The following is a 25,501-nucleotide window of genomic DNA, read 5'->3' on the forward strand; positions in this document are numbered from 1 at the left end:
CAGGTTTTTTTGCAGTAATTTCTGACAGGGCAACAACCACCTCTTACAGAAGCTCTCATCCTGCTCGTCACCGGTGTATTTTTGATTGCCTCATTTAATTATTAATAAAGATCTGTTTCAGCCACTGCTGTGGGCATATCCAGACCTCTTGCTTCAGTGCCCCAGCTGGATTTAAATATTTTCCAGCTTATCAATATTCAAAATAAATAACAGACCATAATGACTCAGGCCACCTGCTCCACAGGCCCATTGGCTATTGCCTGGCTCCCCAGATTTTAAGTCAAACAAAGTGAAATAGGTGAGAAAGCCAAGGCACCACCTGCAGCCACGGACTCTTTTTTTGCTGTTTGTCCTGTTACCTGTTTCTTCCCTGCCAGAAAAGCCCTGTGGAGGGTCAGACTTTCCCCTCAGACAGATCATTTTGTTCATCAAAAGCAAACAACCAGCAGTTTTCAGAACACACCGAGTCTGCTTTTGTCAGCATTTGGATTTCTCAATCCCCCCCCAAAAAAAAAAAAAAAAAATCAAATCCAATCCGTGCCTCCCCCTGGGTTCAGGTCAAGCCACTGCAGCTGCACTGGGGAAGTGCCTGTTCAGGTATAGCAGGTCTTTCCCAACAGCCAGCACCCAATACCTGCTGGACCACTCACAGCAGGAGCAGGAACACACATCAAAACATCAAAACACCGTCTTCATGTGGCCACACCGAGATTCAGGCAGGGCCACCCGACCTGCTTCAGCAGCTGGCAACGGTGAGAAAGAGCCCTGTGGCTCTGCTGCCACGGGAGAGACAGAAACACAGAGTTTTAAAGCTCTCTTTTTTAACCAGAAGCACTGGCTGCTCCGGGGCTGCGAGTGCAACCTGCCAGTGTAGAAGTTACAAACCCCAAAACGACTGGTGATCCAAAAGAGGGGTGGTTTCTGGTGTCCTGTTCCTTCCCCCCTCCACACACACACCTCAGAGGATCTTCCCACAGCACATCAATGCAATTTAAGTTTAAACACAGCATTTCTGACCAGGAATGCAACACCCAGTGGCTCCTCCCTCCTTCCCACAGCCGCCTCATTTTAATATTGTTAAATGGATTACTTGAGACAACCTTAATTATTGCAGTATTTGCAAGGGAAGAAGTGATCTCTCAGTAACCAGTTTCTGTCCCTTTGCAGATCAGAACAAGTTTCATAGCAAACCTGGGAGTAAAATGGCATCAGAGGTTCAGCCCCAAAGTGCTTCAGCAGAAACACCGACAGCTGAACAGGTACATGTGTGTCCTGACTGATGCTCTGCTGTCACTGGGTCTATACAGCTCCCCCTGCACCCCCCTGTCTTCAGAAAGGAGCTCAGAAAATAGGCATTAATTAACAAAATTATGCTATCACAGGAAAGAACAGGAAGCTTCTAGTAATGAGCCATTTAGCTCCGAAGGGTTTCAGTCAGACATGTCAAACCAGCTCACAGAGCACGTCAACAGCCAACACCAACAAGCAAAGCCAGCTGAAAAACAAGCAGTGAAGACCCTCAATTTGTTGCAACAGAAGGGCAGCTTGATGTAACTCCCATAAATGCAGGCTGGTTCTTGCCAATAACAACCTGTTACCACCGAGGACACAGAGCAAACACTCACATATTTATCCACCACCCTGAACAAGCCACAGGTCGTGTTCTTTCCAGTTGTCACAGGCAAAGCTGAGCCACCAGGTTGCCCCTACTCTACACAAGAGCAAAGGACACTGCCCTGAGTCAGACCTGCTCAGGAACTGCAGTTTCTTGCTCTCAGCTCCTTCCCTCCATCAGCAGTGGTACCTCCACAACCGCACAGTGAGTCAGAGCAAGAGCTGAGCTGGTTGAAAATTACGTCTGTATTTTTGGGATGAGCTCAGTTCTCGGCTTGCTGAGCTCCCTGAGCTGCCTCAGCATGTACAGTGCAAGGATGAGAGCAAAGGGGACACTGGGGGGGGTGACCATGGAATCACAGCCTGCAGCTCTGCCTTCGCTGAGCTTCCACTGCATCCCGCCCGCCCTCCCACACAGGACAACCATTCCACGCAAATCCCAGGAAACAGAGGGTCATTCACACTGAGGAGGAACTCCAAAGCCCTCTGCCACAACCCCCCTGCTCCAAATGGGGCTTTGAAGTCAGACCAGTCACTCAAGACCTTGCCCAGTCCAGTTCTGTGTCTCTCTGATGACACAGATCCCTGGGCAGCCACATCTCACCACATACCATCTGAAAAAATCTCCTTTTTTTTTAGCTCATGGAACCCTTGACCTACAGAAACCCAAGTTTCCTACTCTGCCTTCCCAGGACTGTCACCCACAGCAAACCCACTCTGGCCTTGGAGGATGCTCTGATACCTGAGCAAAAGCAAATCAACTCCAAGCACACTCGGTTGGAGCCTCAGAGCTCACATTAAAGCCATTTAACCTTGTAGGTGCTTTCAATCCTGGTGATACTCCATAAAATACAACCAAAACATCGTTTTTTTAATGTGCTATAACAAAGTTTCTCCTAAAAATCTTATGTTATTGGAATAAATGCTGTGTTGAACACCAGGTCCACTTGCTAAACAGCAACCTTAGAAAGCAAGGTATGGCCAAAAAAGCCAGCATTTAAAATCTTGTATATTTTATAAATCAAAAGCAACCATGCATTCTGGAGAGCTTGTTTACATGTAAATCAAGAAATCTTAAGGAGGAAGTTGGACATAAATACAGGTAGTGAAACAACAGAGAAGGGGCCACTTCAGAGCAAAACTGGTCATCAAACTAAATCCAGGCCACAACATCCTCAGTTATTTAGAGCACAGACTTGTCTCAAACACAAATTTAAACTACATTTGGGTTGAGCTATCAAAGAATATAAAAATATAAGTTCTCCTTCCTGCAATAACTTTCATAGGCAGTACAGGACTTTTAGGGAAGACAACTAAAAGCCACACTGAAATACAGAATTCCTGTCATATGCCTGGATGCTATTTTTTCAACATGTAATGTGAGGTGTATATTCAGGCTAATCAAGGTTATTTCTATTTTAACATATTTATATATAAATAAAGTGCATTAGGTAATTTTTTTAAATATCCTTCTTACACAGAAGCCATTAACGAAAGTGTATCATCTTCACACTTATTTTAAGCCTTTCTCTTCTGCTATAATAGTTCAACAGCTCTTGCTTTAACCAACACAGGTGGCTTTTTTCATTCTAATATTAGTGCTGGAGACACCAAACTGGATCACTTGGTCTCCTGCTGGGTTCTTGTTGAACAAAAATTCAACAGTGGGGAAAAAGGAGTTCAATCTGTGACCTGCCTTACTCACCTCAGGGTGCAGCTGCAGAGGGTGAGTAACCTACTACGAGTTGTAACTGCAGAGCCCAACCATTCTGGGACATGTTTTCCCCACGAAAATTGTGCCTCTCTCCTTGGCCTGACTAATGCCTCCTATCACCTGTGTATGGAGGATTGCAATAAATTCATCTTCATAACTTCGAGCTCTGTTTCACCATTTCCATTAACTGAAACACAGGGAACTGGATTCCACCTTCCAGTGCCTGAAGGGATCCTACAGAAAGGTGGAGAGAGACTATTGACAGGGGCCTGGAGGGACAGGACAAGGGGGAATGGTTTCACACTGACAGGGAGAAGGCTTACATTGGATATTAGGACGAAATCCTTCCCTGAGAGGGTGGGGAGGCCCTGGCACAGGGTGCCCAGAGAAGCTGTGGCTGCCCCTGGATCCCTAGAAGTGTCCAAGGCCAGGTTGGAAGGAGCTTGGAGCAACCTGGGCTGGTGGTCTGGGATTCCCTAACAACATTCCACGACATCTGCAATCCCAGCAGGAGGAAGCACATTGTATTTTGAGTGTGCTGAGTAACAGCCATGAGGTGACACAGCTCTACTGTTGATCCAATCTGTGCTGTAGGAACAAAAAGCCAAGTCCTCCTTTATCCTTTCCTACTTCCGATGAAGGATATAATCCAAGGAGAAACCTGTTTGGGAGGTGAACTTTTCAGGACATTAACTTCTACCCAGAGAGCAGTCTAGGAACACAAATAAATCCTGGCTGCCACCACACTTCAGTACTGCAGCAAACAAACCAAAACACCTCACCCAAGTTTTAGCACCTGAGCAAGACAGACTGGACCAAACAGAACAGTTCAGCAAGATTAACTTTTCTTTCAGAAAACTTTAGGACATCCTTACTTATCTCTGCCATTAGGTGTCATGTTTCCAGCAGCAGAAGTTTTTGCAAAGTGCAGACACAAAATGTCTAAGTGAAATTTCGTCCCTGGGATTTATTAGCACCCTTTTAAGAAGATGCTTCCATTACTATTCTGTTTAATTTCCCAGTAACTATTAAATGAAAGAGTAAAAGCAAATCAATAACTATTTCAGAGCACAGCATAAAATGAATTCAGGCTGTACTTTAACCACCATCCTCACTATCTCTTCAAAAAACTAACCCAAACCCCACCCCAAATCAAGGCCAAAAAAAATCCAAATACAACCCCAGGACTTGACTGAGTTTTAGAAGCTGTGTCTCTCATGAATCTGCTTCTGCAGAATTAAATACACAAGGTTACAATCTGACTGATGTTCAACATTAATGTGGCTCTTCAGAAAGTAAAACAAAGTGATAAAAAAGGAAGTCTCCCATCTTATCCTAAAAACCCAAAGTCTTCATCAGGAGCCACAGCCAGAGCCAGCCGAGCTGATTTCTGAAGGCTTGAAAGTAACACCAGACCAAGGACAATTCTGAATTTCAAACAGCTACAAGTAAAAAACATTTCAAATATAAAGACTGAAGATTAGAACTTGCATTATGTTCAAAAGAGCCACTTCCTTTTATTCCAGGAAAACAGATAACACGTTCCTGTTCTCGGAATATTAACATTCCTCTTCAGGATGATTTTTTGAAGCCTGTGAAGTTGCACAGAAGCAATCTGTTCCCTAGATGCTAAGCACAAGTTCAAAGTGCCCCCGAGTACACTGTGCACGTGCACAGCACAAGAAAAAACACTGCAATACACAGCACAAAGTCTCGAGTTGTTTATGCCCAAGACGATGATTCAATACACAATTAAAACTTTTATGTTCGAGTACGTCCACATGTTACACTCCTGCTATTTAATTACTTTTCAGGGTTTTTTTTTTTAAGAACAGCCCTCAGACTGGATGAACAGCCACGAAACGCATCACTAATAACCTATGTCTGTATATTTGCAGCTTATGGTTTCAAATATAAACTGTTTTGCTACGCTGTGTAAACACGAGTCTCCAAATAAAAGCATTAACGTGTCACCGGACTTATGCTGCGCTGGTAATTCAGCCCTTTTGGCACACAGATCCTCTCAGAACCTCCAGCAAAGCTACTTACCCTCAAAACGGCCACGCCAGAGCCGGGACACGTGATGGCAGACACTGCTCAGCTCCCTGCGAGCCCTCAGAGTGACAACTCTGCGCTCTGACACCGCTGGGCCTCCAAACGTCACCGTGGTCCCTTCACCAGCCCCCTACGCCCCGCTGGGCGCCTCACACCTTCCCAAAGGCTGTAAGAAATATGTTTTTAAGGCTAACTCGGCGTGTGTGGACGATGTGGCTGCACACAGACCCGGCGGGGCGAACGCCGCGCACGAAAACAGGATTATTTTTAGCAGCGAGCGCGGCACTTCCTGCCGGCTCCACCTTGGAGAACGACGCGCACACGCTGTCACCCTCCTGCTCCAAAACTGGGATTTCACAACTTCTGCTACCTGCCACAACACAGGGAGGGAAGGGACAATCTGCCGAGAGCTCCGAGTGACGATTTCCCAGTTTCTAACTTGGCACGAAGAGCCGCTGTTGGAATATGTTGCCGGTCTTCGCTGGCGTCAATAAATCGATGCCTTTTTTTTCCTGCCACGGTGATGAACAGAACGTTAAATGTTTTTATTTATTACGCCGATTTTTTTTTTTTTCCCCCCATAGCAACAGGATGTGAACACGGCATTCCCAGCGTAATGAAGTCACTATAGCAACGTGATAATGATGTCAGAATAATCAGCCAGCATTTCATACTTGGTGAGATACATCCCTTCTACGAACTCAAAAAGTTGCTTCTATGAATGCAAAAGTAAGAATGTGCCATCTGGAACTTCCCTTCAAGTTGGCTGATTTTGGATAACTTCTCGTTGAAGGCACAGAGCTCTGCTAACGCACCACTTTCGGTTTCTCCAAGCTCCATCCGTTACTTCCTGAAAGCCTCACAAATTCCCACATTAAAACCCTGTTTTAATGCTGCTACACCAGTGGGAGTTACTGACACACCACTCCAGCAAGAAAAAAGCAACGACACGAATCCCAGCAGTGACACATTTCACGGCAGACAGGCACTGTCAACTGAGCAGCCGCTTCCCTCAACTCAACTCTTCAAATAATCTGGTGTCTCTTTACGTGGAGCAACACAGCTACTCAGAGAGAATCACAACAGCCACAGAAATGACAGAGTGCTGATACAATACTCCAAAGGCAGACAGGCGTTTTCAAGTCAAACAACTATTTTAAGAAATATTATCTCCCCTGTTAAGCTACCAAAAGGAAAAAAAAAACCAACCCAGAGTATTCATGATTTGCCCTTCCTGTTTGCAGCTCCTTCCAACCAGTGAGCAAAGCAAAACCCAGGCGCTGATTCCAGCTCCGTGTTGGTCAAAATCGGTGTGTCCAAACCCCAACCCTCCTGCTGAGAAAGCTTCGCAGGAATCCTCGCACCAAAACCACACGTACTGCACCTCAAATATCGCAACCGAAGGCACCAACTAACGAGAAGTATCTAAAACACCAAAGTTTCCCTAAGCAGAGAACAGCTTCTCTTTAAAGCGACTGAAGGAAGTGCAAAGAAACCTTTCTGGAGCTGATGTGCTCTGAGACAACTGATCCTTGGGCTGGGATGACGAAGGTGGGCCAGGATGACGAGAATGGACCCAGAGGATGAGGATGGACCAACACATCACTCCACATGGCTCACGAGGGGCTGCCCCCTTGGCTTGTCCCACCTGCCCAAAACCTCCTGCCGTCCATCCGGGGTGGAGAAGCGAGAGGGCTGGTGAAGCCTCTCCCTCGTCCTGCCATCCCCCTGTCCCTCGTCCTGCCATCCCCCTGTCCCTCATCCTGCCATCCCCCTGTCCCTCGTCCTGCCATCCCCCTGTCCCTCATCCTGCCATCCCCCTGTCCCTCGTCCTGCCATCCCCCTGTCCCTCATCCTGCCATCCCCCTGTCCCTCGTCCTGCCATCCCCCTGTCCCTCATCCTGCCATCCCCCTGTCCCTCATCCTGCCATCCCCCTGTCTCAGCCCACCCTGGGTACCCTCCATCCTCTCTCCCCCTTTACCTCCGGTGGTCCCGGGGGCCGGCACCGCACAGTCCCCCCGGACACGCCGGGGTGCAGCGAGCCCGGGACGCCCCGCACACACCGGACTGCCCCGAACACCACGGGAATCCCGGTCATTTTCCCCGAGGCTCGCCCAGGGCCAGCCACCCCCGCCCGGCTGCACAAGATGGATGTCCAGCCGCGGATGGGACGGGACGGGGCAGGACGGGGCCGGAGGCTGGAGCCGGAGCCGGGTCGGGGCCGGAGCGAAGCCGCCTCCCCCTCGCTGCCCGCCCGGGCTCCGGCAGCGCCCGCCGCGTCCCCGCCGCCCCCGCCCGGACCCCGCCGGACCCCGCGCCGGCCCCTGCCCCGCTCCGCCCGCCCCGCCGCGGCCTCGCCAGGCCCAAAGCGGGGACACCCCGCGGCCGGACCCGCCGCTCGCCCCGCTCCCGCCGCTCCCCCCGCTGCCCCCGGCCCCCGCTCACCGCCGCCTCCCCCGGGGCCGCCTCCTCCCGCCGCCGCCGCCGCCGCTCCGGCGCTCCGGGGCTCCGGGGCTCGGCGCTCCGGGCTCGGTCGCTTCTCTGCGCGGCGGCGGCGCCGCGTCCGCTCCGCCCTCCGCGGCCGCGGCCCCGGGGAGGAGCCAGCGGGGCGGGCGGGGGTGGCGGGGCCGGAGCGGCCCCGGCGGCCGGGCAGGGACGGGGAGCCCCGGGAGAAGTTCCGGGGAAGGGCCCGGGGCAGGTGCGGGGCAGCCGCGTCCTCCCCCCTTCCCCCTCGTGTTGCGGCTTCTGCGGCGGCAGGAGCGGGGTTGTCCCCCCGTGCCCGGCACCGCCGGGGCTCCGTCCGGGTCTGGGCCCCTCGCGACAAGGACACGGAGGGGCTGGAGCGTGTCCAGGGAAGGGGACGGAGCTGGGAAGGGGCTGGAGCAGCAGGAGCGACTGGGGGAGCTGGGGGGGCTCAGCCTGGAGAAAAGGAGGCTCAGCGGGGACCTTCTGGCTCTCTGCGACTCCTTGAAATTGGGCTGTGGGGGTTCCGCCTCTGCTCCCAGGGAACAACAGACAGGACGAGAGGACACAGGCTTAAGCTGCACCAGGGGAGGTTTAGGTTGGACGTCGGGAAGAATTTCTTCACAGAGAGGGTGATTAGACATTGGAAGGGGCTGCCCGGGGAGGTGGGGGAGTCCCCATCCCTGGAAGTGTCCAAGGAAGGACTGGCCGTGGCACTCAGTGCTCTGGGCTGGGGGACAAGGTGGGGATGGGGCACAGGGTGGACTCGATAATCTCAGAGGTTTTTTTCTCAGTGATTCTATGACACCCCCCGGTGTCCCCATCCTCCCTCAGGTGAAGGTGACCCCCGAGGGGAGCCCTGGCAGCTCCTGGCCGTGGCCTCTCCTTGCCCTTCACCACCCAACCGAGGGACAGATGGAGACAGCCAACAGTGTCACCAGGTGACGGCAAACAGAGCAGGGACCGAGCGGATCACTGGGCTGAGAGTGTTCCCATATGGAGGGGATGATGCTGCACAGGGCACAGAGGGGACAAGACAAGAGCAGCAGCAGCTTTGAGGTCACCAAGCACTGACACATCACTGCTGCGGGGCTCAGGACCAGCATCACATCACCTTCACCCCTTAAAAAGTCTTCAAACACAGCATTTAATAGTGCGATTTTTTTTTTTAATTTATTTAAAAAAAAAACATAAAGAATAAAGAACTGTAACGTTGACGTGAAATGCATCTGTAACCAAGAAGAAACAGGCAAAACGCAGGAGGAGGAAATAGCACATGTATGTCCCGGTGGTGGGTTTGTGTGGCTGAGGGTTTGGGAGTGACAGCAGCCACACAGAGAGGAGCAGGTCAGAAGTTCAGCGCAGTCACTGCACGAGGTCTCGTGATCTGTTAGATGGTTTCCTCAGCCCCATCTTCAACCATAATTCAGCTGTAAAATACACACTCAAGAAAAGCTAATGTCAACACTTAATAAATTTCAGGGCTTTTTTGTTTCTGGTGCAAAGTGTATAAATACCCCAGGAAGAGCTGTAGTTGTGTCCATGACTTTAATGCCCAACTCTCCATGGACATTACCTGAAATGCAGAGGTTTAGCTCGTGTTTCCAAGCAGTGTCACCTCCTTACATAACCAGGGACAGGATGAGGACTGCAGCCACCATCCCCGGGGACTCTCCTGCAGAGCACTGTGCCCGAGGCAGCAGCGATGCACCCTCTGCCCTCCCCACACTCCTCCATCCTCACTTACAAGACTTCAGGGACACGAGCAGATTTGTTGAAGTCTGAGGCAAAAGCAACAATATTTTAGCTCTCACACCGCCCTCCACCCAGAACAAAATGCTAAATAGTACTTGTGTGGCTCTACAGATGGGAAAACTAAGACAAAGACTGAACGATTTACCAAAATCCCCAGCAAGTGCGTGGCCAGGAGACACACAGAGCTGAGAGTCCCCACTCATCCTCTCTAACTGACAGGAAACTGCTCTGGTTCTCCCTCTCACAGCTTTCTGTGTGCAGCAGGAATAAATAGCCGAGAATTTTGCTTCCAGGTACAACTCGTGGCTGCTGATACTGATCTGTAAATCCCTGTTTTTATGGCTTAAGTCCTAGCAAGGTGTCTCCTTCCCCGGGGACCACCGTGCTGGGAGCGAGCAGGTGAATCACTGTTTAATTTGTGTTGCTGGAGGCAGGGCAGTGTCAGCAGAGGGATTTCCACATTTTCTGTCTCTGCAGGACTTGGCAGCCTCGGCAGAGGCTCAGTTGCTCCCCTCACAGAGGGACAGTCGGTGTGGCAAAATCATCTGCCTTGAAGGATATTCAACACTGGTGGTGGAGCAACTTGTTTCCTCCGAGTACAAACCTTATCGTGAAATCTGTGAACTTAGGAAGTTACAAGCTCGATGTTTAAAAACATGAGGTTGTTTCTGGAAAACATGCAGAGACAAAATATTTGCAATAACTTGTGTTTTGAAAGCTGCCAGTCAGTAAAAACATCATTTCTACTGACAGAAACTGCACAAGGACACTCAATTCCTTTGAGGGGCTCGGAGTACATGGAAATATTTGAGCATTCTGCAAGGCTTTACTTTAAATTTCCTCTGAAATTAAACGTTTAATAAACTTTGCCCCAAATATCAACGCATTTGCAGTTTTTTCCCACTCAGCACTGTCTGAAGAGTTTTATTGTATCCAATGAACCACACGCTTATCTATTGCAAGGCTTGTGGACTGTCTTCTAAGTTTCAAAACAATGAGGGTCCAGGCACGCTCAGGGCCTGACTCAGCAAGACAGAGCTCCCATTTGATGGCTGTTGTGGGAAGGTTGACTTTTTTCCCCATTTTCTGCAGGTTTGAGTGGAAGCTGATAACATTTATTGCTGAGTCAGACTTTGCAAGTACATGAAATTAGATCTGGATGAGTCTGAACCTGGTTATGAAACGATTAGAAGGGAAGGAGAAAGAGGTCCAAGTTCAGCTGCAATCAGAGGCACTTTTCCTAATGAGTCCAACAGGGAATAAAAGTGGATCTTCATTTGTCCCAGCCCCAAATTCTGCCCTCCTTCAGCAGGACAATGCAGTCCCACAGACAGAGCCTCTTTCACTCCTGAGCTGCTGCACTTTATCTCTTGTACAACAGTTTATCTCTTGTACAACAGTTGATTGCTCGTCAGCAAATCCAGGCTGTCAACAGGGTTTGTTAAATCCTTTGTCCACACCTTGATTCTCCCTCGGTGCATTTCCCAATTTATGACAAATCCCATCATTTCTGGGACATCCAGAGTGTTACTGACATCAACTTACACCTGCTTGGGGGGTGTAAAACCTTCTGACATCCCCAGAGCGTGGATTTCTGCTCCACACCATCTCAACAGCAACACAAGGTTATAAAGCAAAGAGAATTGATTCTCTACATCCTGTCACACACAGGATACAACCTGTAATGTCCTGGACACAGCCCAAGAAATCCAGTGACCCTTCACACTGCAGTGTTATAAAAAAATATTGTACTTTATCACAACCCTTCTGTTATTATAAAACATGAGTTTCCACATGAATGTCTTTTCTAAGCTTTCCAATTCAAATTTATTGATATTAAATTATACCAGCATTTCACTCCTGGTGTGTTGCAGCAGTGAAAGACTAAAGGAAAAACGTTATTTATCCCCAAAACCTGCAGCAGGATTGCAGTTTTTCACCTGATTTTGCAGCCAAGTTGCAGGGGTTGCACTGAGACTTCTGCAGACAAATTAAAATGAAGCATAATCCCTCAGGACTACTTTGATTCCAAAATAATAATTGCCCAATTGGATAAATTATCACAAGTTCAGCTGATGTAAATATCTAGCTAAGGCCCATTTGCTGATTTAATGAAATTCAGAAACAATTTGTGATTGCATAATGACCTTGGATTCCTGGCTGATAGAATCAGAGGGCTGGAGAGTAAATGAAAGTGTATTTGACACCATGCAGGCTAATAACACATTATTTTATTGCTCTAGCTGTTAGAATAAAGGTAGTGACTGCATGATGGTGCTGTTCTGAGTGTCTGCACAAAAAAAAAAAAAGGAACTGGTCCTCTCTAAACTTAAAATAATAGTTTTTTAAACTATAATCGTGGAAGAATCGGGGGGGGGGGGGAAACGCTCATTATAAAGAGCTCAGCACAATCTTTTGAAGTGCAAACATAATATTTTCTTTACAGATGAGATTGCAGTGTCTCATTAGGAGTAATGACTTAATGGTGTAATTAACAGCGAGCACCCACATCGCTGCCAGCACCTCCCTGGGCTGGGGCCGTGGGTGCAGGGTCACTGAGCACACACCTCACGTCCCACCTCCAGCCCCGATCCCACATTCCAGAGGGTGCCGCGTCCTTGCCAGGGATGTGACCGTGACGGATCGTTCACCACACGCCAGCATCCCGGTTCTGGGGAGGCAGGGGAGCTCCAGAGCCTGTTCCCGGAGCAGACAGGACCAGATCTCCCCTGCTGAAAGCCCCATCCCTCCTCAGACTGCAGCACGCCCGGGGTTTTTCCATCCCTGCTGTCTCCTGGGTGAAGCTACCGGGTAATTAGGCAGATGAGGTGGGAGGGGTGGAATCTGGGGAGGGGTGGCTGGTCCCAAGGCAGTTCTCCACAAAAAGGTCCAACAGGTTTCCAAAGGGAAAGGCTGGACTGGCTTTTCCATGAGCTCCACCCCGGGGCCGTTCTCCTCTCCCAGCTCAGCCAGGATGGTTAAAGTTGCCTGAAAACATAGGAAAGGCTGAATCCCAACTGGGAGCTGCAAACATGGAGGTGCTTTCCAGGTTGAGCCCCACAGATGTCCCATTTGGGAGCACAGGGACAGCAGAAAGGGTAAGGAGGCAGGAACAGGGCTCCCTTTATCAAAACCACCAGCAAGCCTGGGCTCTCCTTTGTGACTGTCACTTTGGAAGGGACGTAGGATGGAGGCTTCTTATGCAGCTTCCCAAACACTTCCTACCCTGCAAGGAGGCCAGAAAAGCCTGGAGTCAGTCTGGTGCCTGCAATTCTGCAGAGTCAGGAGAAAGGCAGGCCCTGATCGGGGTTTCTGGTTCAAGGATTTTATAAATATCATAGGAGGCTGTGAAACTCTCTGGGGAAGGAAGTGCAAATCCCACTTCCCGCTGCTCAGCTCTGGCAGGGAACTGCTTATTATCATACACAGGGATTCCCATTTTTCAGTCTAACAACAACATAATGGGCTGCCTTTAATATTTGCTTTCTGCAAGCAAGAATTAGCTTGTCCAAAGCTGTAGCAGCCTGGCATTTACTACCAGAGGGGCCTGTTGGCAAGGAAATGACCCTTGGAGAGCTAAACCAGGAGCAGAGACAGGAGCCTGTGCATCTCTCCTGGCTTTAATCACAGGTGTTGGTGCTGGAACTATGCTTGAATTAGCCTTCCCAGAAATCTGGTATCCATGCATCTCCAGGGTGTTTTATCCCTCCTCCCAGCCCACTTGTGAACATGCAGAAGGGAAACACCAGAGCAGAACTACCCCATGGCCAGGCAGAAAGTCACCTCCCTCTTGCTTGTGCCAGCCAGCCAAAGAGAAAAGGACAACAAAAACAAAAGATTTTACTCATCCATAGAAAGAAAAGTGAGTTACCCCAGGCAAGGGCCCTACAAGGCCACGCAGAACAAGCCAGGATTCACTCCCAGCACCATAACTGATGGGAATGGAGCATATTGGGACAGGGGTTTGTAGGATACTTGACAAATCCTTAACACAGCCCAGCCCAGGGCCACAATTTGCAGAGTGACTTGATCAAAGCTGCTGGATTTGCAGGAGACAAAGAGACATGAGAGGGGACTGGAGCTCCCTGATCGAGGCACAGTCTCCAGCAGGAAAAACTGGGACAACGGAGCTCAACATGAGCAATAACAAGTGTTATTCTTTCAGCTGACAAACTGTGCTCTCTCTGCTCGAAGGCAGCTGCAACCACATATTTTCTGCTCTTACCCAACTTCTTCCTGTGCAGCTCTTGGGAGCCAGGCACTCGCCCACCCCGTGGCTGGGTGGTGCCTCAGTGTGTCACCCTGGTGCCAAAACCTTGTCCGGCCAGCTGGGCTCACCCCTTTCTAGGGCAAGATGCAGTTTCCATTTTTCTACTTTTATTTTGTAAAATTCAGGTGATATACTATAGGGAAGCATGGGGGGGAAGGAAGAAAGATAGACATAAAATAAAAACTAATTTTAATGTTTTAGCAGCTAGAGGAAGTCAGGGACATCCCTTTGGCTCTTTAGGCTTGCTGGTAGCCACACAATGAGACAAACATTGCCTTGAAATTAAATGTCATATGTATTGAAATGAGAGAATGTCTAATTCAATCAGTACTTGCTCCCCTCTTTCCTTTCATGGAGTTTAAACACTTGTTTTCTTTAAACATGGTCACACAATGACTATTGTAGCCAAGGGGTAATTTTTGATTAGCAGGTAAAAGCAGCAATCCAGGTATTTGTCTGCCAGGGGCTGGAAGCCCTTTAAGATCCATGGAATTCCTTCATTACCTATTCCTGACCTCTCCCAGGGGCTAGCTGGTCCCATCCAGGGTCAGACCTAGTGACTGCCAGTATCCAGGGATTGGATATGGCAGGAACCACAACTCTCCAGACACTCCTTCTGCCCTCAGCCAAGCCCCAGGCCAGCAGCACACCCAGGCCTAGGGCTGCAGGACAGGCTTTGTAAAGGCATCAGTGAGGTAATAATGGACTCACCTGGACCTGGATAAGAGATGTGTGTTTCTAATTAGTGCTGCTGTGTTGTCCTAAGTGGACTTAATCATCCCATGGCCTTGGAGACCCTCCAGCAGCTCCAGCATCTCTCACTCCTCCTGCTGTCAGGTGTTAGTGGGAGCTTGTCTTAAACCAGCTGTTTCAGGAGAGGCTGTTCCTCAGCTCTTTTATTAGTTGCTCCACTATAATTACAATTACAATAACACTTAGACTTTTGAAAGCACTCTTTGTTTTCTGATTGCTTCCTGAACACTGGCGAATAATCCCGGCTTTACGCTGCTTCCTGGGGAAGAGCAGGAGCTTTCCTACAGAAAGGCTGTTATGGAGTGGTAGCAGTAAAGCAAATGGTGAATAGAAGGGAACACAAGGCACCAGGAGAACATCTCAGCACAGTCATCCCGGGTCCTTTTGGGCAGAGGCAGCGTGTCACAGTCCCCATCCAAGCGGCAACGCCGCCGTGAATTCATCCCTGGAGTCAGCTGTTGCCTCCTCAGCGGATCGTGAGTCATTTCCACTCCAGTTATGACTCAGTTGACTGGAAACTTTGCCTGAGTAAGGGCTGAATGTCTTGCTCATGTTTCTCCTGAGGTTTCTCCCCCTGGAGCCCCTGGGGCAGGGGGTCAGTGCTGCCCCTGCCACCGAGGGCCGGGCAGGTCACCCAGCAGCGCTCAGAGACCCTCAGCAGCACACACTGATCTGCCTTTCTGAGCTAAAGATCACGGGAAGGGGGAAACTCATGGTGTCTGCAGCTCACGAGCAGCATCCCCAGTGGAAAATCCCAATTACATCCTCAAAACATTTGGGGGTGCTTTGCTTTTCAGCACCTTCCCTCTGCTGCCCTTTGGAAGGAAAGCGTTCACATAAATAACAGCAGATGCGTTTGCAAATAGCCCAGTCTCCCAGCCCGTGTTTAGCAATAGAAATGAGCGAGGAGGAAACAGTCGCATCTGAAGTGAGAAAGCCGGCAGATGGTTTGCAGGAGCCGCTGCCGGTGCTCGCTGCCCGCGCAGACTGAGGCACCCGGGGCAGCCCCCAGCTCCCTCCCGGGGCTCAGCGCCAGCAGGAACATCCTCGAAGTGCTGCATGGTTTATTTGCCCGCTTTTTTCAGGCATTAGAGAATGTCCCTGCTTGAGGTGCTGGCTCCATCCAGCTCCATCCAGCTCCATCCAGCCCCTTCTCTGGCGCTGCCTCCCCCCGGGCCAGCCCTGGAGACCCCTTTGTTGCACTGCCTGGCGAGTGCTGTTCTCCATCCTGAGCCCTCTGAGCAAAGCACAGCCAGGCCAGGGAGCTGCAGCCTCCCCCTGTCCCCTCAGAGGACTAATAACTGAGCCCCGAAGGTGGGAAATGGGTTATTGCCTACAAGCAGCTTGGTAACAATTTCCATATTGCAAGGAGTGACTCTGAACTCCCACAGCAGGACTGGTTCAGTGTCTGTCTCTGAGAAGGAAGCTTTACCCCGGGACAGGCTACAGCTGGCACTGCTCTGTGACCAACTGCTCTGAGCAGCAGCTCCTCTCCTTCCTTCCATCCCAAACCCTCAAGATCTTTTCCTTCAGCTCACGGACCTTCAAAACCCGTGCAGCCATTTGTTCTCGCACCCAGCGCTTTCATTTCCTTCTCCACTGGTCACCAAACCCTCCAGCTTTCCAGAGGCGTGTCCACTTGGAAGTGACAAACTCCTGTACGTGACTGATGAGGGTGTGGGTGTAGCCCTGACAGTGGGGAAGATTGAGATGTCATGGGCAAAAGTTGTATCAGCATTTAGCCAGGTATTGGGAAAAAACCTGAGCCACTGGCCCCACAGCACACAGGCCAGCAATGACATGAGCAGTGTGGGGGCAAACAGCAGGGGTTTGGGGGCACCTGTTCTCCTGGCTTCCCACTAAAAATAGGTGGGTGGATGTTGGATTGAGCCCAGCTCCAGCCATCAGGCAGCAAGGAGCAAGTCCCCAGCATTGTACCTGCTGGGTGGGGAGGGCTGGGACGAAGCTGTGCTCCCAGGGCTGTTTTCTCAAGGAACAAACATGCCAGGGATGAGGGTATTTATCTGCCACATCTCACTTTTACTCAAAACAGCCAAAAAGTCTGCCAAGAACCGCCTGCTCCGTGTGACAAACCAGGATGGGTGCTGAGCTCGTGGGGTGACGGGGGCAGCTCCTAAGGTTACCTTAATAACAGAAAACTGCACTTGCATTTCCAGAGTTGCAGAAACCGCAGAGATATCAGGGCATTTAATCACTTGTTCGACTGCCTGTGCCGTGTGTTGTGGTGAGGTGCTGCATTCCAGGCTGACGGGTCCTGTCACCACCGGGTGCTGCTGCCGGGGCACGTCCCCGGGAGGGACCGGGGAGGCACCGGGGTTCGCCAGCCCTGCCAGCACCTCCTGTGCTCATCCTCTCCTCTCCGTCCCGGGATTCTGTGACTCTCAAAAATGAGCTGTTGAATCGCAGAGTCATCAAACATCCTGAGCTGGAAGGGTCGTTGAGTGCAAGCTTTGAAACATCCACCTGGGGAAACGGCACGGTGTGGGCGAGGGGTTGGCACACCAGGCTGGCCATAAATGGCCCATTTGTCAGCGGCCTGGCTGTTCTGAGAGCTGATTACACTGTTTGCCCTGGGTAACCAGGGAACCTGCAGCTCTGGGGTTTATCTGCCCCTTGGCCAGGGTCAGGCTGGTGGTAACGGGGCTGCCCTGGAGATCCTTCCTGCCCTGGTGACTGCGGAGCAGGGCAGGAGGCCGTGCCCGTGCCAGGCGGGCACGAGGGGACAGGATTTGCTCCTCAGACTGAACTCCCAGGAGATAAGGAAAGCAAACACACTGGTGTGCATGGGCAGGGCTTGCAGATGGGTCTGGGTGTTGCCCTTGTGCCCGCTCGGCCCCACAGCCCAGCACTGGGGTTTGGGGGTGAGGGATGGGCAGCTGTCCCTGCTGGAGCTGGCACGGGCTCTGGGGCTGGGGGGATGCCAGGCCCACACTGCCTGGACTCCATCCTGATACCTAATAACAGTGATTTCATATATTTTTATATGTGTATATATATATACGTATGGAGGGAGAGAGAGAGAGTATAGTATATAGAATATAGTATATATGTATATATATATGTATATATGTATATATATATGTAGTTTTATATATATATAATATATATTTATATATATAAAACCACATAAGAAGATATAAATATATAATTTTTATTATCTAATATATGCATATATTATATATGCATAAGTTATATTATTATAATGTAGTAAATAATATATAATATAGAATAATATATAAGAAACTATATTATTATATATTATATGATTTATATTATTTACATATAATAAATTTATATATGTTTATTGATATTTATATATAACAAAATATTATATTATGTATTATAATAGTCTATTATGATATATTATATTATAATACATCTATAATCTGTATTATAATATAATAATAAATTATTATTATATGATAATAAATTATAATGTATAGAAACATAATTTTATATAAAGATATATAAATATATATATATAAAAATCATAGAAAGGTATGTGTTGGAAGGGACCATATATATATTTTTGTCTTATATATCTTATATATAAAATATGTATATCTTTCTGTCTATATCTGTGTCCAGCACAGCTCTTGGCTCCTGTGCCCCCTCCATGCCCTGCTCACACAGAAATGCAGCCACCCCATCACCTCCCAGCCCCTGCTGGGCTCTGAGGGGCTGTAAAGCTGCACAAAATAGGAACTAAATCTCATTCTCACACCAGTCAGGAGTGTTGTGCTGTTATTTAGCCAGTTGAAATTCCCTTCTACTCTCGAGTAAGTGAGTTGTGATTCCTCCAGCGCTGACAAATCTCGTGGGCAAACTCCAGATGCATCATTATGAGGCTCCAAAACTTAAAGCAAGGGTTTAGGAACGATTTATTTCCCCCAGATCGGGGCAGCAGCCTTGGCAGTGAGTGTCATGAACAAAACTGGCTTTTCTACTGCAATAAGAGATGGGTGTGTTTTGCTGCAAAGAAAAATAAATCCCTTTTTTTTTTTTTTTTTTTTTTTTTTTACTGAGGAACCAAATAAGATCTCAGAGTTAATTGTAGCACAAAAGAGGCCTCGATTTCTGCCATCCATCATGGAAAAGGTTGGATCCAAATATACATACATTAAAAATAAAAAGGTATAAACAATGCTTCCTTCCTTAAGAGCTTCCCTGGTAAACCTGGACCCTGCTGGAGCCTGGCTGCCTCCAGCTCATCTTCCTGTTGGTGGAGGCTGCTCTGATGTGGAGCTGAGCCCCCAGGGAGACTCCAGGCACCTCTCAGGACCATTTCCTTGGAAAATGGTCTGTTTTCAGCAGCATCTTTGATCAAATAAAAGCCCAAAGGCTTTCCTTGGCTCTGTGTCCCGGGAGGCTGTTGCTATGTGAGGGTGTGAGATGGGCACTGAGCCTCCCTCGTTCCTTCTCTGCTCTGAGGCCCAAAAACATGTTGGATTATCAAACAGGACCGAATTTCCCTGCAGAGCTCGAGCTGGAGGGACCAGCAAGGTGTGGAAGCCTGAGTGGGATCCCTGGGGGGATTGGGGACACGGGAGCACCAGCCCTGGGGACACCCCACCCACCTCTCTGCTTGGGAGCCATCAGCTCCTTCCCCCTCCAGAAGGGCCTGGGGGGGTTCATTTGTTCCTCTGGAATTCCTGTTCCTCAGGGGAAAGCCTCTGCTTCCACCTCCAAGAGGATTACTGGGGCCACAGGACCAAATCCCTCTGTTCCTTACACCCGTGTAAATCTGGAGTAAATAAATCCTGTTAAGCCATTGGGGCCACTCTGGGCTTACCCAGACAGAAATGGCAGGACTATAAATAAGATCTTGGTTTGATTAGGGAAAGAAAGGCAGGAAAAAAACACTTATAAGATATCCAGAGGAAATATAAGCTCCCCCCCCACAAGTAGTTATGCTGACAATGATGAATTTGTCCATGAATGCCAGTCAGAGAATGAGTCATGTTTCATAAATAAATTAGAGCAAGATATTCATAGAATCATAGAATATCCTGAGCTGGAAGGGACCTACAAGGATCCTCGAGGTCCAGCTCCTGGCTCTGCACGGGACAACCCCAGATGTTCTTAGGAATCTTAGGAAATGCCTTGGTAATATTCATTTAATCCATGAAATCTGTGGCCTGAGATGCCACTAAACATTCAAAATTAAGAATGATTCAGTGACTCCACATCAAGCACATACAGTTATTGTAGTTGATGTTAGAGCCACACATTTCTGGCAGTGTCCACTCATCCCTTGCTGGAGCCAAACTGATATGGAGAGGCTGCTAAATGGGGTTTACACCCTCTGTCCTCAACCCCTGGGGCCAGGGGGGCAGTGGCAGCGCTGGGTGCTGCCTGTGCCAGGTGACTTGTCCCCTCCCATGGCTACTCTCCACAACAGCTCTTCCCTCCCTCTCTCTTCCCAGAGAAAGGCTGCTTTTGCAGTCCCTTGCAGTTAAATGACTTGCTGGTGATCAAAACCAAGAGCTGGGAAGAGAGCTCAGGGCCTTGGCTTTGGTGTTCCACCCCGTCCTGCCTCCCCCAGCCTTGCCAGACTGAGAGGCAGAATTATCAGCGGAAGAGTTTATAAAATGTCAAAACAGTTTCTCTCCTGTCAGCCAGAGAATTCGTGTAAATAGAGCCCCTTTAAAGAACCTCTTGCCAGCTCAGAACTCCCTTTCATCTCCCCAGGATTTATTTTATGCTGTTTTTTTGTGGGATTTTAAAACAATCTCTAATGAAGAGCGAGGATGGAAAGTTCTGAGCCCTCGGAGGGGGTGGGTGTGGGGCACCACGGAGCTCCAGTGGGATCCTGGGTCTGCTGTCACCTGCCGGGGGTGACAAAGCCGGGCAGAAAGGCTGTGAAACAGAAACCGAGGGGTGATTTCCTCTCGTGATTCACAGGAGGTGACTGCTCAAAGCTGCCATCGCCTGCTGGGTAATAGCTCTGCGTGCTCTGCAGCAAGCTGGAAAAGCAGCTCTGGGAACAAAACAGTCCAAAAAGCTGCATTTCCCAAGTCAGCAGAGAAAACACAGCGTGACACGGTTCATTCACAGCCCTGGGTGCTCTGAGAGAGAGCAAGAGTGTGGGTCAAGGAGAGCTGGATAACCGGGGGGGGGGGGAATCGCTGCTCCCACGGGCTGGGAAAGGTCATTGCCACGTGTGGGAGCGGAGTTGGCATCACACGGGGTCAGTGCTCTGCCCTGGCTGCAGCTTCACCCACTCCACAGCCACACCCGCAGAAAGCCTCAAAAAACTCCCATGAATTTGAAGACACGCAAAAATATCATTTGTCCAAGCCCCTGTCCCTGCCTTCCTGCCCTGTTTGTGCTTGGGATTCCAGGGGCTGACGAGCAGGAGCTGTTTCAAAGCTGCATCCCAGCCTGTCCCAGCAAACCCACCGAGCCATACTGGTTTGACAGCCCCATCTCCCTCCTACACTGGAGCTGCACTCCCGAACGAGCTGAGCAAGAAGAGCAAACACACGCACTCACTCCCGGGTTTCGGGAGGTTTAAAATCCAAAGCCACAGAATCCAGCCGAGCAAAAGCCCGTCGGGAGCGCGAGCGTCGCTCCGCTCCTTGCTGTTCCCTGAGCGCAGGTTTCGGCTCTGGAGCAGCGTCTCGGGGCAGTGGGAATGTCTGGCTGTGCCCACAGAGAGCAGCCTCCCGGGAAGGGATGCCATCCTGGGAAGGGATGCCATCCCCATACATGGAGACGGCTGCTGCAGGGAGCTTTACCGGGCCCCTGGACTTAAAAGGAGCAAAGCTCTTCCCGAAGGCAGCTGCGGGGCAGGAGCTGGGAGCCTGCTAGGGAGAGGTGAAACCCACTGCTGGCAGTGCCCCTGCTCGGCCAGAACACAGTTTGGGGCCGTGTTTCCTGCCATCCTCAGGCTGTCGGTGTGTGCTCAGTGCCCTGTGGAGCCCTGGGTTGTTCCACTCCCAGTGTCGGACAGCCGGGAGGAGGGATGGGCCGTCCCTGCCGGGAATGCCGAGGTCGCCACACGTGCTGCTTGAGAAACCGGGCAAAGCCACAGACTGCTGTCTGGCAGGGATTAAAATGCCGAGGGAATGCCAGCCATGCAGGTTATCCCTGCTCCTCGTGGCATTAACGCTTTATTTCCACCCTGATCTCTCCCGCTGGGAGACCCCGAGCTCGGGCTGTCCCAGGGGCTGTGTGTGGTCACACGTGTCGTGGGCTGCATGTGCTGCTGGTGCAGGGGTTGGAGCAGGGATGCAGAGGGTCAGGGGGCTGTGGGAGCAGAGGTTGGGGCTCCATCCACCACCAGACACGGTCACATCCCACAGCACCATCTGCCAGCTCCAGCCCCCGCGGTGCTGACCCAGCTCAGCCTCCACACACTCCCTGCTCTGCTTTAAATAACATTCAGGACCAGCCAAGGCTGAGGCTCTGCCCCAGAGTCAGTCAGCAGACAGCAGCAAACAGGCATCTGCACCTTTTCTGGCTGTTCCAAACACAGTGGTGAGTCACTGGGAGAATCCGATTTCCAGCACAGTTCAAGCTCAGGGAACGGGATGTGGAAGGGAAGAAGAGCTTTCCAGATCTGATCCTCCGCTGACAATTTGCTCTTGACAGTGGTTGAAATCATCTTTGGAACCAAAGCTGCATTCTGAGGGCAGTGAACTTTGCCTTCCAGCACAGCTGTGTGTGTGCCAGGGGAGAGGTTTCTTCAGGTTTTCCCATCTGTGAGAAGCACCGACAGCGCTTTTCTGACACCCCTGTGCCTCTGCATGCAGGGGCAGGTGAAACAATCCCAAATGGGGAGTTCTGAGGAAAACCAGAAGGGCCCTGCTCCTGTCCAGCCCTTCCCAGCTCTGGCAAGATCAGACTGACCCTCCTCTTACCGTGGATGGGGAAAGTGAGGCACAGAGTGACACGACATCGGTCACCCACACCAGGCTCCAGCCTCTCACTCTGGCTGGTTATTCAGCAGACACAATCCCTCTCTGTCACACCAGATGTGATCCTGTTCCACATTCACATCCTCTCTCTGCTTTGCTTTCACTTCCTTCCCAGGGTAGGGAAGAGCCAGGACAGTTCTCACCACTCGCAGCCTCTTGGTTTATGAGCTGCTTTTTTTTTCCCCTCTATAAAGTTAAGATTAAATTTTAAAATCCCAGAAAAAGCCGTCCTCCACAGCTCCTGGCACAAGGGCAGAAGCTGCTGGGATGTGAGGAAAGAGGAATGAGGTGTGGGACGTTGATGTCTCCCCAGCACTGTGTGAGCACAGGTTTGGGGGCAACCAGGACCCCCAGAGCCCAGCTGGGGGTCCAGGCAGGGCATTCCAAGGAAGTTGCCTTCAAGGAGGCTGCCTTCTCCTCCCTGCAAGTGTTTTACAGCCCCACCAGAACAAAGGCAGCCGTGGCTGTTGTTGACTCACACGATAAGATCATTGTTGTGGGATTTATTTTTTTATTGTGTGTCACTTCGAAATAATTTTTTTTCGAGCAAATTCGTTCTCCTCCCCTCCGCCCCCAAAGTGAAAAGGGAATCTGTGCTCAAAGCCACAGCTGAGATTGCAGAGAGACCTTCCCTTCCTGATCCTTATCTCACCAGGATGTAGGAGGATCCTTGGGGAATAGCTGGAAGCCTTTCGCTGGAGCCATCCAAGAATCCAGCAAGCTGAGCACGGCCTTTAAATGGCAAAACCATCAAGTGCTCAGGGATCAGGATCCAAAATGCTGTTTAACCCCATCTCAGTGCAACATCCCTGGGTTCCATCCCACAGGAATCACCCGGGTCTCATCCCAACCTGCCCAGCACAGGCTCCTCCTGGAGCTGCCTTCTCCACAGGCTCAGCTAAATGATGTGAGCTAAAAATACACCTCTGAATCCTAATCTAAACCAAAGCCTTAAACTGCAGGCTCCAGCTGCAGCCCCACTCACAGCCGAGCAGGTTTGGGGGGCACCAAACCCAGGGCTGGGTTTCTCTCGGGTTGCAGCCTGGGCAGGCAGGGCAGGGGGGGGCAGAGCTGGGTGGGTGCCACACAGCAGGAATAGGAGCCAAAGGTGGTGGGGAGCAAAGTTCCTTCCATCTGGTCCTTTCCTCCACCTCGGGGTGGGTCACACCTGAACACAGGTCTGAACTACAGCTCTCGGCAGCAGCACAGCCCAGGGGAAGGACTGAGCTGTCCTGGGGGACAGGGGCAGGTTCCAGTGATAGCCAGGAGCTCAGGGGCTGGTGAAGAACTATCATCCACCTCAGCATCATCCTCCCACTTACCCAGAGCAGACTGTGCCTTTGCTCGATGGCTGATGCCCCACTGATACCACGGAGGAAGGGAGAGGTGAATCCCGGACCCTCATACGGCTGAGCCTGATCCTTCTCGCTCCCAGTCCCTCCTGCTGCCAGCTTTACTGGCATGTGCTTCCCTAAGCCTCCCAGTGGGAGCACGGTGCGTGCTTATGGAGCACCAAAGGGGAGAGAAGTAGAGGAGAGAGCCCTCCAGCCGGGATCTGGGGTTGGGTGCCGGTAAAAAGCAGCCAGAAGGGGGGGCAGAGCTGATTTCCACAGCAAAACGCTCCCTGATCCCACACCCCGGCCCCATTTGGCTCCTCTGTGCAGGGAGTGTTTAAACACTTTGCAAGCTGTAAAAACCTCCAGCCCAGTGTTTCCTGAGAGTGGGGCTGCAGGAAGGCAGTGGGAGAAGAGCTGAGTGCCCAGGGAAGGAGGATGCAGCACCCACAGCACCCCAGGGCTGAGGGAAAGCCGTGCTCATGTGGGGCAGGGGCAGGAGAAGGACTCAGGTTCATCCTGCTTTGGTGACAGAGGAGTCACAGCCGCCCAGCACCCTGGTTCTGTCATATTTAGGACAGGAAACAGATGCTGCCTGGTAGAGGAAACATCTGAAGAATATCAGTGCACCTTGTGCTGTCCCCAGCAGGAACCTGTGGGAACAGGAACAGGGGGTGCTGGGTGGAAACAGCCCAGTTCAGCCCCAGTCAGGGGGTGCAGCTCTGCTGGGTTTGGTGGCACCTCCCTCAGAGGCAGTGTCCCCATGGGAAAGCACCTGCCTGTGAAGGAAAAGGGAGAGGCAGATCCAGGGCTGTGGAACCTCACAGGCTGGTCCAAACACCACCTCTCCCAGAAGCCACTCGATTCCTCCCATCCCAAAGCACCTTTCCACCAGTGGGTGCTGCTGCCCCGTCGAGCCCGGTCAGAGCATCCTCACATGGTGAACACTCTGCTGCCAGCAGCCAGCTTGGTTTGATTTCTCATTATCCTACTCTGATCTGATTGGTAATTAATTTTTCCACAAGTTTTGCCCATCCTGGCAAAGGCCAAGTGACCTCTCCCTGTCCTTACTTTAACCCACAAGGCTTTCCTTATATTTTCTCTCCCCTGTCCAGCACTTGATCCTTTTGTCTGCCATCGATGAAGGCATTAAATGACACTGGTCCCAGTACAGACCCCTGAGGGACAGCACTTGTCCCTGATGTCCACCAGGACACTGAGCCATCTGGATGTCACCACCCAACCAGTTCCTCAGGCACCACAGTCACAGGTTGTCATGATACAGATCTGATCCAGGCTGCCCACTGACATTTTGGATATCAGAGGCTGTTTATGTCCAAAATTAAGAAATACTGTGCTGAATTCTACCTTCTAGAAACCTCATCTCCCTTAAATTAAGTTCCTCAATCTGATTTTTGCCAGCACAGCCAAGTTCAGTTGCAGGCTGGGACTGTCCATGTTCCCAGCAGTTATTCCACCAAAACACCCTCCAGTCAGGGAGCAAGAAGCACTCAAGTTGATTTCAAGGAATCTGAATTTGTCCAACTCTTTGGATAGCAGGGAAGAAATAAGTCTCATTTATTTCTGGCTCTGTCTGCT

The 25,501-nt window shown here is 50.5% G+C and overlaps 1 protein-coding gene across 3 annotated transcripts in view; it reads right to left on the bottom strand.

Moving 5' to 3' along the window:
- The window catches only part of RAP1A (RAP1A, member of RAS oncogene family), a 39,478-nt gene extending 31,608 nt beyond the window's left edge, over nucleotides 1-7,870 (bottom strand). Inside the window, exon 1 of one of the 3 annotated variants that reach the window (XM_027725777.2) lies at nucleotides 7,830-7,870. The gene's annotated coding sequence lies outside the window, so the exon portion shown is untranslated. Of the gene's footprint in view, nucleotides 1-5,377; nucleotides 5,671-5,753; nucleotides 5,874-7,829 lie in introns of those variants that run through there. The other 2 variants (XM_027725776.2, XM_039387864.1) reach the window with 2 other exon arrangements.
- Between the last annotated feature and the right edge of the window lie 17,631 nt (nucleotides 7,871-25,501).

Source organism: Pipra filicauda, unplaced genomic scaffold (assembly GCF_003945595.2).
Source record: "Pipra filicauda isolate LSUMZ 115617 unplaced genomic scaffold, ASM394559v2 scaffold595_size249610_pilon, whole genome shotgun sequence".
Lineage (NCBI taxonomy): Eukaryota > Metazoa > Chordata > Aves > Passeriformes > Pipridae > Pipra > Pipra filicauda.